General features: G+C 37.6%; 1 protein-coding gene across 3 annotated transcripts in view; it reads left to right on the top strand.

Moving 5' to 3' along the window:
• Positions 1 to 12,826, top strand: part of AFAP1L2 (actin filament associated protein 1 like 2) — a 2,783,820-nt gene that overhangs the window by 727,929 nt on the left and 2,043,065 nt on the right. The gene's annotated exons all lie outside the window — the stretch shown is intronic.

Raw genomic sequence — 12,826 nt, 5'->3', positions numbered from 1 at the left:
GGTCAGAGTAGGGGTAAACTTTAAGAGCAAAATATAGAAGATAAAATGAAATAAAAAATATATAAAACTATAAAATAAATATTTTAATAGATAAATTGTGTGATTATGATATCATGATATAACATTATGACTCTATAATATTTAAATTGTGCAATTATAAAGTAAAATTACAAAATGAAATGTCCTTGTCTGAAAGATTTGAAGCCTTCCTAAATTAAAGCACTGCTGGTGATTCCCTGCTGGGTGAGGAAAGTGAACCTATATTTTTTGTCTGTGACTGATAGAGCTGCTTTATGTTTTACCCGCTCCATTTTGTTTTCTGTTTTAAGAAATCTGCTTGGCCTGGTGTTTTTGTTCTGTGTGAGAGGTGGACTCAGATTATCTGGGCTGCTCGTGTCACTTTTTTTTTTCATTGGTTACATTGTCTCGAGTGATACTTAAATACTCAGTGAAATTCTGGGCCTCTGTCTTTGAAAAGACTTGAAGCCTGCATAAACTAAAGCACTGATGGTGATTCCCTGCTGTGTTTCCCACACACTCTCCTGTTTGTGGATTTGTGTTTTAAATATGGTGACTTTAAGCTGCCCACCCCTACTGTAAATTGAATTTAGTAAGCTCCTCCCTTTCTACACTGATGTTGATATCCTGAATTATTCATTTGCCTTTTCTTTTTACACTGCTGTTGATATCCCAAATTATTTGTTTGCCTTTCCTTGTGCTTATATTGAAAAAGTGCATGTTGCCTCCCATTGTCTGGTCTACTTAATCTGACTTCATTATCAACTAGGTGTTGGATAAAGTAGTGTATTTTACACTCTAGCAAACAATTGTTTTACACAAAAGAGGTCAGTGGATTTTCCATCTAGTGCACTGGGAGAAAGCCTGTTCTGCTGAGGTTGTGGAAACACTTGAGACTTCTGAATGTAATTTTATTGGCTGGAGGGCTTATTAATCAGCTTGTCTTGTTTTTTTTTGGTACCTTTATAAATTCTATACAACTGAGTGGCTCTTGATTAATTTATTCAAAGCAAAGTACTTTTATTGAATAATCACACTTTTATACGTTGTTTAAAGTACGCTGCTATATCTATATCTTTACCTTTGCTTGTGGCAGCATTTCGTAGCGTTTAAGTTTGTTTGTGGTAGCATTTCACTTCGGACACTCCTTTACTGTGCTTTTGCACTGGGAGGACTGGGATCATTCATCTGCTGGCAGAAGGTATTTACCGGTTCTATATAAGCTGGGAAACACACAAAAGGCCTCTAAGTATTTTTTGCACTTATCTGCACTTGATTTGCACTGGTCTGATACCTAGATTGAATAGACTAGATTCAGACCTGCTGAATCTAGCCTATTGATACACTTGAGTACTAAACCAGCCATCTTATATTAAGAAGGGGTCCCCTGCACCATTGTGGCAGAAGAGTGTAGATCCAGCCTTGTCTGTGGTTGGGATTGCTGGAGAAAGATTCATTGTGCCTGTATTTAACCCTCACATTTGTGCATTGCAGTGCACTGTACAACAGGGATTAGGGCTACACTGTATAGATGCAAACACCTTGAAACTCAGTTTTTCCCCTAGACATCTGTCAGTGGACCCCTCCCAAGCTTCCCTACTGCCCTACGGGTGCACTGAGCAATGTTGCCACACTTAACATCCATAGCCTTCAATAGAACAAGCAACTTTGTTAGTCCTAGCACAAAAACTGGTCAACTTAGTCCAATCTCTTCCCTAATAGTGCATACAGTAAAACTCTGCTGTAATGGATGGGCAGTTTCCCATCATTTCACCAGCCAACCTGTTTGGCATGGGTATTCTGAAGCAATGCAGTAATTACCTAATGTATACTGACAATAACTTACTCCTAAAACAAACCAATACCCTATGTGAGATGTAATTACACTATGAAACTGGAATCAGTTCTCTCATGTAACAACAAACCGGACATAAAACAGGTTGTCACCACACACACTTCACCTTTCACACAAAATGAGGTCAGGACATATAAATCCACATACACAGAGGTACTCATTAGAAGCCTACCAACAGATCAGAGATCTCCCAAATGTAAATCACTTACATACACTGCTATGCAAATAGAAACCACTATACATAACCACACATACACCAGTGTCTCAGCAAATAAGCCCCTAATGCAAAACACCTCAATACCTAATGTCTTGGTCATAAGTGGCTCCATAGTGAGACACACAGATGTCCCCCTCACCAGGCTGGACAAGGAGAAGGTCACAGTCAGCTGCTTGTCAGGCACCAGAATCCATCCAGTGGCACATGCACTCAAGTCACTCAACAACAAGTACCATTATGACTCTGTCATAGTGCATGTTGGAGTGAATTACTTGAGACGTAACTCTCTGGATTATATGATGAGAGACAAGAGTGGACTCTCAGATTATGTGTCCCAGGCAGATGTGACCCTAGCCTTAAGCAGCATTCTACCTTCACCCAGAATGATGCCACAATATAAACAAAAAATGATTGACTTCAACAATTGGCTTTGGTTGTGTTGTCATTCCAGGGGGATCCAGTATCGGTCAGCCTGGAAGACATGGCCAACAGGCCACACTGCTTTGCCAGAGTTGGTCTGCACCTGTCTCCTCTAGGCTTTCAGATACTGGCAAAGGTGCTTGCCTCCCCCATATAACCTTTTTTAGGAAATGTCAAAACAACAAAATTTCAGACATAACAAAATCCACTGGAGACAAACTCAAGGTTCTGCTGCTTAATGCTAGGAGTCTAAATATGAAACGGCACTCCCTAGAAGCACTTCTCACTTTGGAAGATGCTGATATCTGTGCAGTCACTGAGACATGGTTCAAGGCTGTGGACAGCACCCCAGCCATGCAAGGCTACAATGCCTTCCATGTGTTCAGACCTCAAAATGAGTGTGAAAGAACCAAAGGTGGAGGTGAATCCATCTTCATTAAAGCCAAACGCACCTCAAGACTGGTCAAAAAGTATGACTCTCTCAAACTACTCCATATCCAATTAACTATAGGCAAAATCCCTACCACACCATTGCTAGCTATAGGTCTCCCATCATGAACCAAGAAAAGCACGCCGCCTACCTGGACTTACTGGATTCACTTTGCCATGCAGGCCAACACCTTAGTCAAGGGAGATTTCAACTGTCCTTCCATCAACTGGGTGACATACATGAGCACGAACATACTTGCCCAGTGGTTCCTGGACTTTGTCAATACAGATGCTCTGGAACAGATAGTCTGCACCCCACAAGGGACTCAAATGTCCTAGACAAAGTACTCACCAACATGGGATGAATCACTGGACTTCCCTCTGTGTGATGCCCTACCGAGTAAGGTTGGACTATAAATCAGTCTCATTTGAAGTAACTATTGAACCTGTAACCACCGCAGGACCAAAAAAAAACTAAAAAAACTTTTCCAAAGCAAACACCAGGCTACTAAGTGATGGTATAAAAAGTTTTATACCCCAGCAATCACAGACAATGACTCCTATGCAGAGGTGGACACTATTGTCCTGTATAAACACTTAAGCAGCTGTATAGACTCTGCTGAGGCTGACTGGAATAAAACCAGGTCCTCCCGGAAAAACAAGCCACCCTGGTGAACCTCAAGTATAAACAAGAGGGAACTGACTCAGCAGAGGAAGAATTGCCTCCATAGCTTGAACAAGCAAATCAGAAATCTTGTAAAGTCCTTTAAAGCTGATTACAAAGGTAAAATAGTATCCCTAGCAAAGCATAATCATAAGGCATTCTTTAACTATGTCCAGAATTTAAAAGGGAATGACCAGCTATGTGCTGGACTGGTAGTAGATGGTACCACTCATACTATACAGGAGGAAATTGCCAACCTGCTAGGTGGCAGATTTAGTGCAGACTTCACTCCCCCCTCCATCTCCACCAGCTATACCCCAAATCATACCTGACACCAGTCCACTGCCTAGTATCTCCACAGATCATATTTGTACTCTCCAAAGCCAAAAACCACAGCCTCAATGGTACCAGATAACATCCCAGGTTGCTTATTACGCAGTCTAAGACAGGACCAAGTGGACCCACTTGGTGTTCTTTTTAACCAAAGCTTGAGACAGGCTTTGTTCCAGCAGAGTGGAGAACAGCAACCCTTACACAATGGGAGGCCATCAAACCAACCCTGGGGACTATAGACCCATAAGTCTAACCAGCCTTGTCTGCAAAGCCATGGAAAGAATCATCATGGACCTTGTCAACAAGGACATAGGCGATCTTCAAACTCTAGACAAAACCCAGTCTGGGATCATTAAGTTTAGATCATGCTTATTAAATATAGTAGACTTCTTTGAGAAAGACAGCAAAGGCCTGGATGAAGCTAAGACAGTGTAACCTGCCTATGTTGACCTAGCCAAGGCTTTTGACACAATCCCCCACTCGGGTATTATTGAGAAACTCTCCCAGCTGGAGATTAACCCTTCCATCACTAGATTGGTAGCCAGTTGGCTCACCAACAGAACACATACTGTCAAAGTAGTTCATGACTCCACCTCCGCCAGTAGACCAGTCACCAGTGTCATAATACAAGGATCTGTGCTGGATCCTTTAATGTTTGGAATCTATTTCTCAGAAGTCCAGGTTAAAGTAGACAGCCTTTGGCTTACCAAGTTTGCTGATGATTGCAAATTGGATGCAATCACTAAGTCTCCCAATGATGTTAACATACTACAGGAGGGGCTAAAACAGACAAATGACTGGTGCCAAAGCCATGGTCTAAAACTAAATGCAAAAAAGTGCATTATTATCCCCTTTGGCAAAGCAGAATAACCTGCTAATTACAATATTGTCAGCACCCCACCTAAGTTCAAACCCGGTGGTGCCAGACCTGAAAACACAGGTAGACGGCAATCTGAACTTCGACCACCAGGTTTCCACAGTGGTAAATAAAGCCTTCTACAGTGAGCATCTCATAAGTAAGGGCATCGCTTCCAGGACTAATGATGTTATAACTCCACTATACTTGACCACCATCAGACCATTAATAGAGTACAATGCTCCTGTTGGCATGTACTTCACCAGATACCTGCAGCATCTAGAGACACCATAGAGGTTTCTCACCAAGAAAACACAGGACCTGCAAACAATACCTTTTGTGGCTAGACTGAAAGCCCTGTCAGTGTACTCTGTATCATATAGGCTGCTGAGGGGTGACTTGTGCCTGGCCTACTGGGCAGTCTCTGACCCTACCCTAATGAATGTGCTGCACATCCACAAGTCAAATGGCACAAGAGTCACTCTCTCTCTAGGGATGTTAACCTAGCCTGTGACATTAGCAGATCATGATGGAGAGCCTGCTGTACCTCCTAGAGGTTGCTACTCGGGAATAAAGGTCCAGTTCACATGAAGCACAGCTCCTCTCTGATGCTATTGATGCACAACCTGGACAAACGGATGGGAGACCGCAAACTCACCCTGGGGGTGGCACCCATGTCCCTCATGGACAGGAGTAGTCAGTGTTTATCATAGACTCACTCTGTGAATTATGTCCATGTAACCATGGGAGACCGCAAACTCACCCTGGGGTGGCACCCATGTCCCTCATGGACAGGAGTAGTCAGTGTTTATCATAGACTCACTCTGTGAATTATGTCCATGTAACCATGGGAGACCGCAAACTCACCCTGGGGTGGCACCCATGTCCCTCATGGACAGGAGTAGTCAGTGTTTATCATAGACTCACTCTGTGAATTATGTCCATGTAACCAAAGACAATGGAGGCAACTTTAATTAACATGGCTAGGCTTATAAGGGCTCTAGGGCTGCTAGCCTCGTAACCTCCTATGAACCTATAAAAGAATACAGCTGAAGAAATAAAGATGGGAGAAAGAAAACAATATGAATACTTATGTGCTTAAATGTGTAATAAGGAACAGTTCTAAAACATATGTGGTAGCAGCAATATATCTGAGAAATAGGGAGATAATGAAAGTGTGGATATGAAATCAAAATATGCAGCGATGGTAAGAAAAAGGCTGGATTTAATATATTGCAATAAAACCACACTGAGTCAACACTGAATAGACTGCAGAAAATGTTTTATTGCTTCTGGTACCTTGACCACACACCTTCAGGGAATATTTTCCATTAACAAAGCAGTCAGAATTTATACAAGTGAAATAACTTAATTAACAATTAATTAAATAATTAGGAATGTCCCACATAATTCCCCACACCCATTTAAAAAGGCAGTGCATATCCCACCACATGTATCAAACAAAACCACCACATTGTGTAACTGATAATAAATCTAGATTCTGACTACAATCATTTCTGTGCAAAATCATTATTGCTAGTCAAATCACAATGCGGTCTTGCCAGCACACTATTAAAAAGACTGTCAGGCAGACCATTATGTACAGAATGGAAATGCTGAGCAACTGGATTGTCCAGTCTTACATTCCTTATATCTCCAAGATGTTCTAATATTCTCAATTGTACTCTTCTTTTAGTCTGTCCTACATACCACTTAGAGGGAGAGGAACCACAACCCAAAATGTACACTACCCCATAAGATCCACAGTCAAAATGGTCACCTGCCCTATATTTTTACCATTAATATCTGTTCCATTTAAAGTCTTTATTCTATTGCAAACGTTACACCACAAGGAAAAGAACCTACCTCCACATTTGTCTTTCTCCCTTTTCTTTTATTAGAGCTTACTTCTTTGGAAGGTTCTTGTGCTTGTGCTGATTTGATATATTGCAAGGCAGGAAAGTGAATAAAAACTTGATAAAACAGTTAGTGAGAGGTTGACCAGTATGTGAGATTTAAAAGATCAAAGGAGAACTCCAACCAAATGTCAATATTTTATTTCCAAAAAGTGATCTTCCTTCTGGAACCCTGCACTAAACATATCACATACAGAAAAAGCATAATTTATTAATTATTTCATTTGTTTTATGTCTGAACTTATTTCTGTTTGCCTTTCTTTCCTGCATTTGTCTTGTCATCTGTTACATCATGAAGGGTACTAACAGTAGTAGAGTAATTAGGTTAGATCATTTATTTCAACTACAGAGCTCTTCATAAAACAATGGCTCTTATCAATGACATTTAAATGTGCCTTATCAGTAACATATTGCCAACATCACACAAGTAAAGCTTGGCGTCTAAAGAAAAAGCAAGGCGTCCAAGCTGAAAAACAACTCACACTTAATTTTGTCTTCTTATTATTACAAATTAGTTGTCTTTCCCTTTAATCAAACTCTGGGTGCCACAAAGAAATAAATTATTTTCATCTTACTCTTCTGATTTTCTGTCAGTGTTTGATTTTGCATTTTCTACACTGTATTTTCTGTAAATGTGCATACTTCTTCTGGGGTTTTGTTACAGTGTTTTTGCATTGCATAGTGTTTTGTTGAGGCAAGTCAGTAAGTTGGAGAAGGAAGACTAACATCAAAGAATCTAACAAACTACTAGACTTTCAAAAACACACTAAAACCAAAACCAAAACCGCTAAGGCAAATGTTGCAGGAATACGCTTTTAATATCTTTAAAGGTTAAAAATCTTTATAAAAATCTTTATAAAAACATTTTTCATTCACTCCACTGGTTGGACTTCTTCAGAAAACAAAAAGACAAACGTTGGCCACTACATAGCTCTTCATATATATAAATGCAGAGCCCGCCAAATTTTTAAAAACTGATGCTCCTTGTTCAAATATTTAAAGTGACAGGCTCTTTACACTAATACAATATGTAGCTGAGCTAAGAGACATATTAAACATGATGTGAAGGGGTTATCTATGCCCAATAATAAAAACTATATGTATTGTGTTATACATATATTGTCCAAACTAATAATTAAATCTATAAAACTTAATGAATTGAAATATAAGTGAGACATTGCAAAAATACATAACAATATTGAACAGCAATAAACATAAAAGAGACTAACCCTGAAATCTCTCATAAGAAAGAATAAATGTAAATATAAATGTAAATATATATATGAATATGTGAAAATGTTTGTATGCATAAATATGAATGTAAAAAGTTGACTAAATTCTGACTAAATAACAAACTTCACTATAATATTTTTAAGTAACATGATAAACAATATTAATGAATAGTATTAAAATCAAATAATAACTGTCAATGACTGAATTACCTTTCTAAACTTTTGAGCTTTAATATACACATTAGTGAGCATTTTTCGTTAAGACCTGGGTATGTAAAAGCATTAAGCTTGAGCTGCCATAGGAGTTCATTTTTTTTCTAAAAGTAAATTAAAAGGACTTCCTCTTATTTCCTGTTTAGTTTGATGAATCACCTGAAGAAAAAATTGTGCTCAGGATGGTCCATAATGTGTCTAGCCAGAGTGTTTTCTTCTTTATGTAAATTAATACATCTCATATGTTCATAAACTCTATCTCTTAACCTGTGCTCTGTTTTCCCTATGTAAAAACAGGGCAACATTGGCAGGTTGCTAGATATACAACTCCTTTTGAGCTACAATTAAATTTGCCTTTGATGTTAATATTTACCCCATTAATTACTGTTTTTGAACCCAAAATCATATGATGGCAAAAGGGACAATTGCCACATTGCATCATACCTACTTTAGAATGCGATGCCATGCTGAAATTGTTCCTATTAAAAAATTCCTTAAAGTTGGTACCTTTTTTCCATATAACTTTGGGAACATTACCAAATTTAGACTTTAATGTGTGGTCGTCATTTAAAATAGCCCAGTTCTTCATTAATATTTCTTTAATGGCAATAAAGTCAAGTGAGAATCTCAAAATACATGCTAAATTAAATTCTACATTGTCAGATTGTGTCACCAAATTCGACCTTGCGACAACCGTTGGTGAAACACCATTAACCACATTGTTAAAAGTCTGCTGCTTAAGAATAGGTTTGAAATACCCAGTTATTCTTTTAAACCTAACTTCTTCAATTAATGATTCCACTAGACAGATGGGATATGCCCTGTTTAAAAACATTTGTTTTAAATTTAAACACTCCTGTTTAAATCTGTCCTCAGTGGTTATCATTCATGCAGCCCTAACTAGCTGACCTTTAACCACCGACTTTTTCTGATGCAAAGGATGAGCACTAGTGAAGTGTAAAAATTTATTGGAATATGTGGGTTTTCTGTGAATGTTAGCATTGTACTCCTTAAGCTGCATGTTCTTACTCAACATTACATCCATATATGGAATACAATCTGAGTTGTAGTTGTACGTGAATTGTACAAATTGTGTGCTTTCATTAAAAATATTAATTATTTTAATTGCTACCTCCTCATTACCCTGAATCAACATAAAAATATCATCTATAAATCTGACATAGAATTTAATTACTCTTTTAAGAAAATTGTTGCCAAACACTAACTCATTTTCCCAAGCTGACATCACCAGATTAGCAAAACTGGAGCCGCAAGGGGATCCCATAGCAACTCCTTTCTTTTGTACATAATACTGGTTGTTAAAGAGAACAAAGTTATATGATAAGATGACATCCAATAATTCATGCACTAAAGACATTTCATCAACTGGGGAATTCTTGTGTTGCAAATTTGCTATTACCCAGTCGATACCTAACTGATGTGGTATGCTAGTATATAACTCTCTCACATCAACGGTAATAAAATTATACTCTTGCTGGAAATCTAAATTATTAATTCATTCTAAGAATGCCCATGAATCCTTCACTATCCACTCATCCATTACTACATATTTTTTCAAAATGCTGTCAACCAGTTTGGTGCAACCATAAGTGGAAGATCTTCTACCATTCACTATTGGTCTAAAGGGTGGGTCTAAAATATTCTTGTGAATCTTTGGCACACCGAATATGGTAGGTACTCTTGGAGCTTCTATTGTTAAATAATTAAAGGTCTGTAAATCTATTCTAGCCTCAATGAATAATTCATTTAAAAAGCTTTTAATAAATTGAACAGATTTATTATACTCATTAAGTGAAGATACCTCATTAGTGTCTGTTGATAGAAGTATTTTCATTTTCCTATTATAATCCAGTGTGTCCAAAATCACTAACCCCCCGCCCTTGTCCGGATTCATTACCCTAACATTAGCCGACAATAGTGAATCTATATTATCCTTCTCATCTTTATTCATATTATATGTGTAATTCCTCCTTTCTTCATTTAATTTCCTAAGATCTAATTCACACATTTTTTCGAATGTGTGTAATGTGTTATTTAAAGGTGGATTATAACAACTAGCCACTCTAAAATTGTTACTTGTTAGCTGTTGAGTGCCTAAAAGTTGTTTTAAATTCAACTTTCTAACAAATAACTTCACGTCACAAATTGCTTGTGCTACATTCATTCTACGAGTGGGTACGAAAGTTAAACCCTTAGATAAAATGTTGGCCAATTCCTCTGTGACATGGAACGATGAAAAGTTATATACTGCAAAATCCTGTTGCATATTCATCACTACTGTCAATGCATCATGCTGTAAATTTAATGGTGTTATCTTCTGTAATTGTGATTCTTCCTCCTGTTCCATTGTTTCCTCTGATTGCGCTGAGGAAAACCCTGTTTGGAATTAGTAGTGGAGGAATGCTGATTATTCCTTGCCTCATTATTAACAATGTTGTTATTATTACTGTTGTTATTATTTTGTTCCCTTATTCTGTCACTCCTTCTAATACTATCATCCTGCTGGTCTCCTATATAAGTGTTATGCACTTCTTGTTGTTGTTGATCCTCATCAAGAGGTGCATCACCTAAGTTGGAATTAATTCTAGACTTAGTGGTTTGTGGGTTAGCCCATGCCTGTGAGACTGGTGGTAAGGGATACGCTGTTCCTGCTTCATATTGTAGCTGATCTCTCCGGAGTTTCTTAATTTTATTTGCTCTTATGTTAACCAAATGTTGTTCAATACTCTGAAAGCAGCGCTGATATTCATACTGATATCGTAAAAATACTGATGTTCTTTAATTTGCATGTCAATAGATTCTATAATAGGTTCAAGATCTTTTATGCTCAACGTATAATGCTTCACCATGGTTTGTAGCAAGGCCAATCCTTGTTGGTTGAAAAGCTTAATTAATTCTTGATGGAAACTTGATCCAGGCAGTAACCCCGTAGGGTATCTCCAGACCTTTAGGCACTATTTCAAGTTTCAAACATTCTTGGAAATATTCAACTTCCAAGCAAAGCTTTTTATATTTTAACATGTGGTGATTCAACATTTCATCTTACACTTCCGATTTTCTGTCAGTGATTGATTTTGCATTTTCTACACTGTATTTTCTGTAAATGTGCATACTTCTTCTGGGGTTTTGTTAGTGTTTTTGCATTGCAAGGTGTTTTGTTGAGGCAAGTCAGTAAGTTGGAGAAGGAAGGTCTAATATCAAAGAATCTAAGTCTAGTAACATTATTAAAAACTGTGAATGCAATACAAACCAGCTCAGCCCAAATAACATCTACTAATCACAAGGTCAGATTTCTCATACCTGAACACTGAATTACAGTTGTTACTTAAAAAAAAATTAAATATGCTACATTTTCAAGCCTTTCAAACATTCCTTAAAAATCTGTATCAGGGATAAGCACTAATAAAAATCAAAGAAAGCAAACTAATGAAATATATGAATTGATATTAAAAGTCAAAAGTGAATAGTCATGGCATACCTTTCAGCTGTTCAGATTTTTGAAGAATGCCCAGATTTTTACCTCATACTAACGTCAGGCAGCACGATGCCAGGGCACTTCTATGGGCTAGGCTTGTAAAGGCTCCAGGGCCATTAGCCTAGTACACATCTATGAACCTATGAACCTATATTTTTGTCTGTTTCTCATAAAATTGTGGTTTTTTCTGGCAAACCATTGACGATTCATTGAGGAATAAAGTCAGAAAATAATGACAAATATTTGAGTTTCAGACTTCATAGCCTTCAGAAAAATCATGTTAATCCAAAACCTGCTATTCTATCAACTTCCTAAGTTTGTAAGACTAATATTTAAAAAGTGTCCCTATTTATGAGCCTTTGTCCCACCATTATTAATGGCTTTGTCCAGATTTCTTGATGTAACATGTTGAGAGATATAAGACACAGTGCTGTTATAGGCTGATATGAGAGACAACCATAGAAAATTATCCTCTTATCACACAAGGATTTTTCTCTGTCCCTCTAAAATGACATCAGAGAGTCAAAGGCACTGACTGCAAAACCAAATTACGCTATCCATGGCAGTCCTGTTTCAGGTCATTTTGGGTATAACAAATCAAAAAATAATAATCACTTACTTTGATGCAGAGGTATTAGTAATGCAGGAAAGTTCATGATGTGCTGAAAAACATATGTTTGTTTTACGTTTTTGGGTGTGGTTCTCCCGTAAAGTGTAGGGTGAGATTTACAAATTAAAAAAAAAAACTACTATAAGAGAAGTGGGCAAATTCTGAAGATAGTAAAAAAGATAGTAGTGCCCATAATTACAGTGCTTTAAGTTATGACCTTTACAGGGTGAAGAAGTAAACCGAATTACAGATTTTTTGAAAGATTTGCATAAATTATTAGTGGCATGGATATCAGAAGAGTAGCGGGATTGTCATGTAGGGATATTCATTCAGAAGAAAGGGAAACATGAGCATTTAACAAAGTGGAGATCCACTGGCGTTTATTAATAAAATTATAATGTTTTTATAAAAATGATACAAACAAGATTATAATTTAGAAGACCTTATGAAGAAAGCAGTATTTGGAGCCAGGAAAGGAGAGGACCTATTAGAGGTTTTGTACCACTAAGGCAGGGAGAGAACAGCATTATAAGGGGTCAAGAATGGTGTTGAAGAACAGATGAAAAC

The sequence above is a fragment of the Protopterus annectens genome, chromosome 14.part0 (genome assembly GCF_019279795.1).
Source record: "Protopterus annectens isolate FY-2018-M chromosome 14.part0, PAN1.0, whole genome shotgun sequence".
NCBI lineage: Eukaryota > Metazoa > Chordata > Ceratodontiformes > Protopteridae > Protopterus > Protopterus annectens.
The sequence above is the reverse complement of the archived record's forward strand: the minus strand, read 5'-3'. Positions and strand labels throughout refer to the sequence as shown.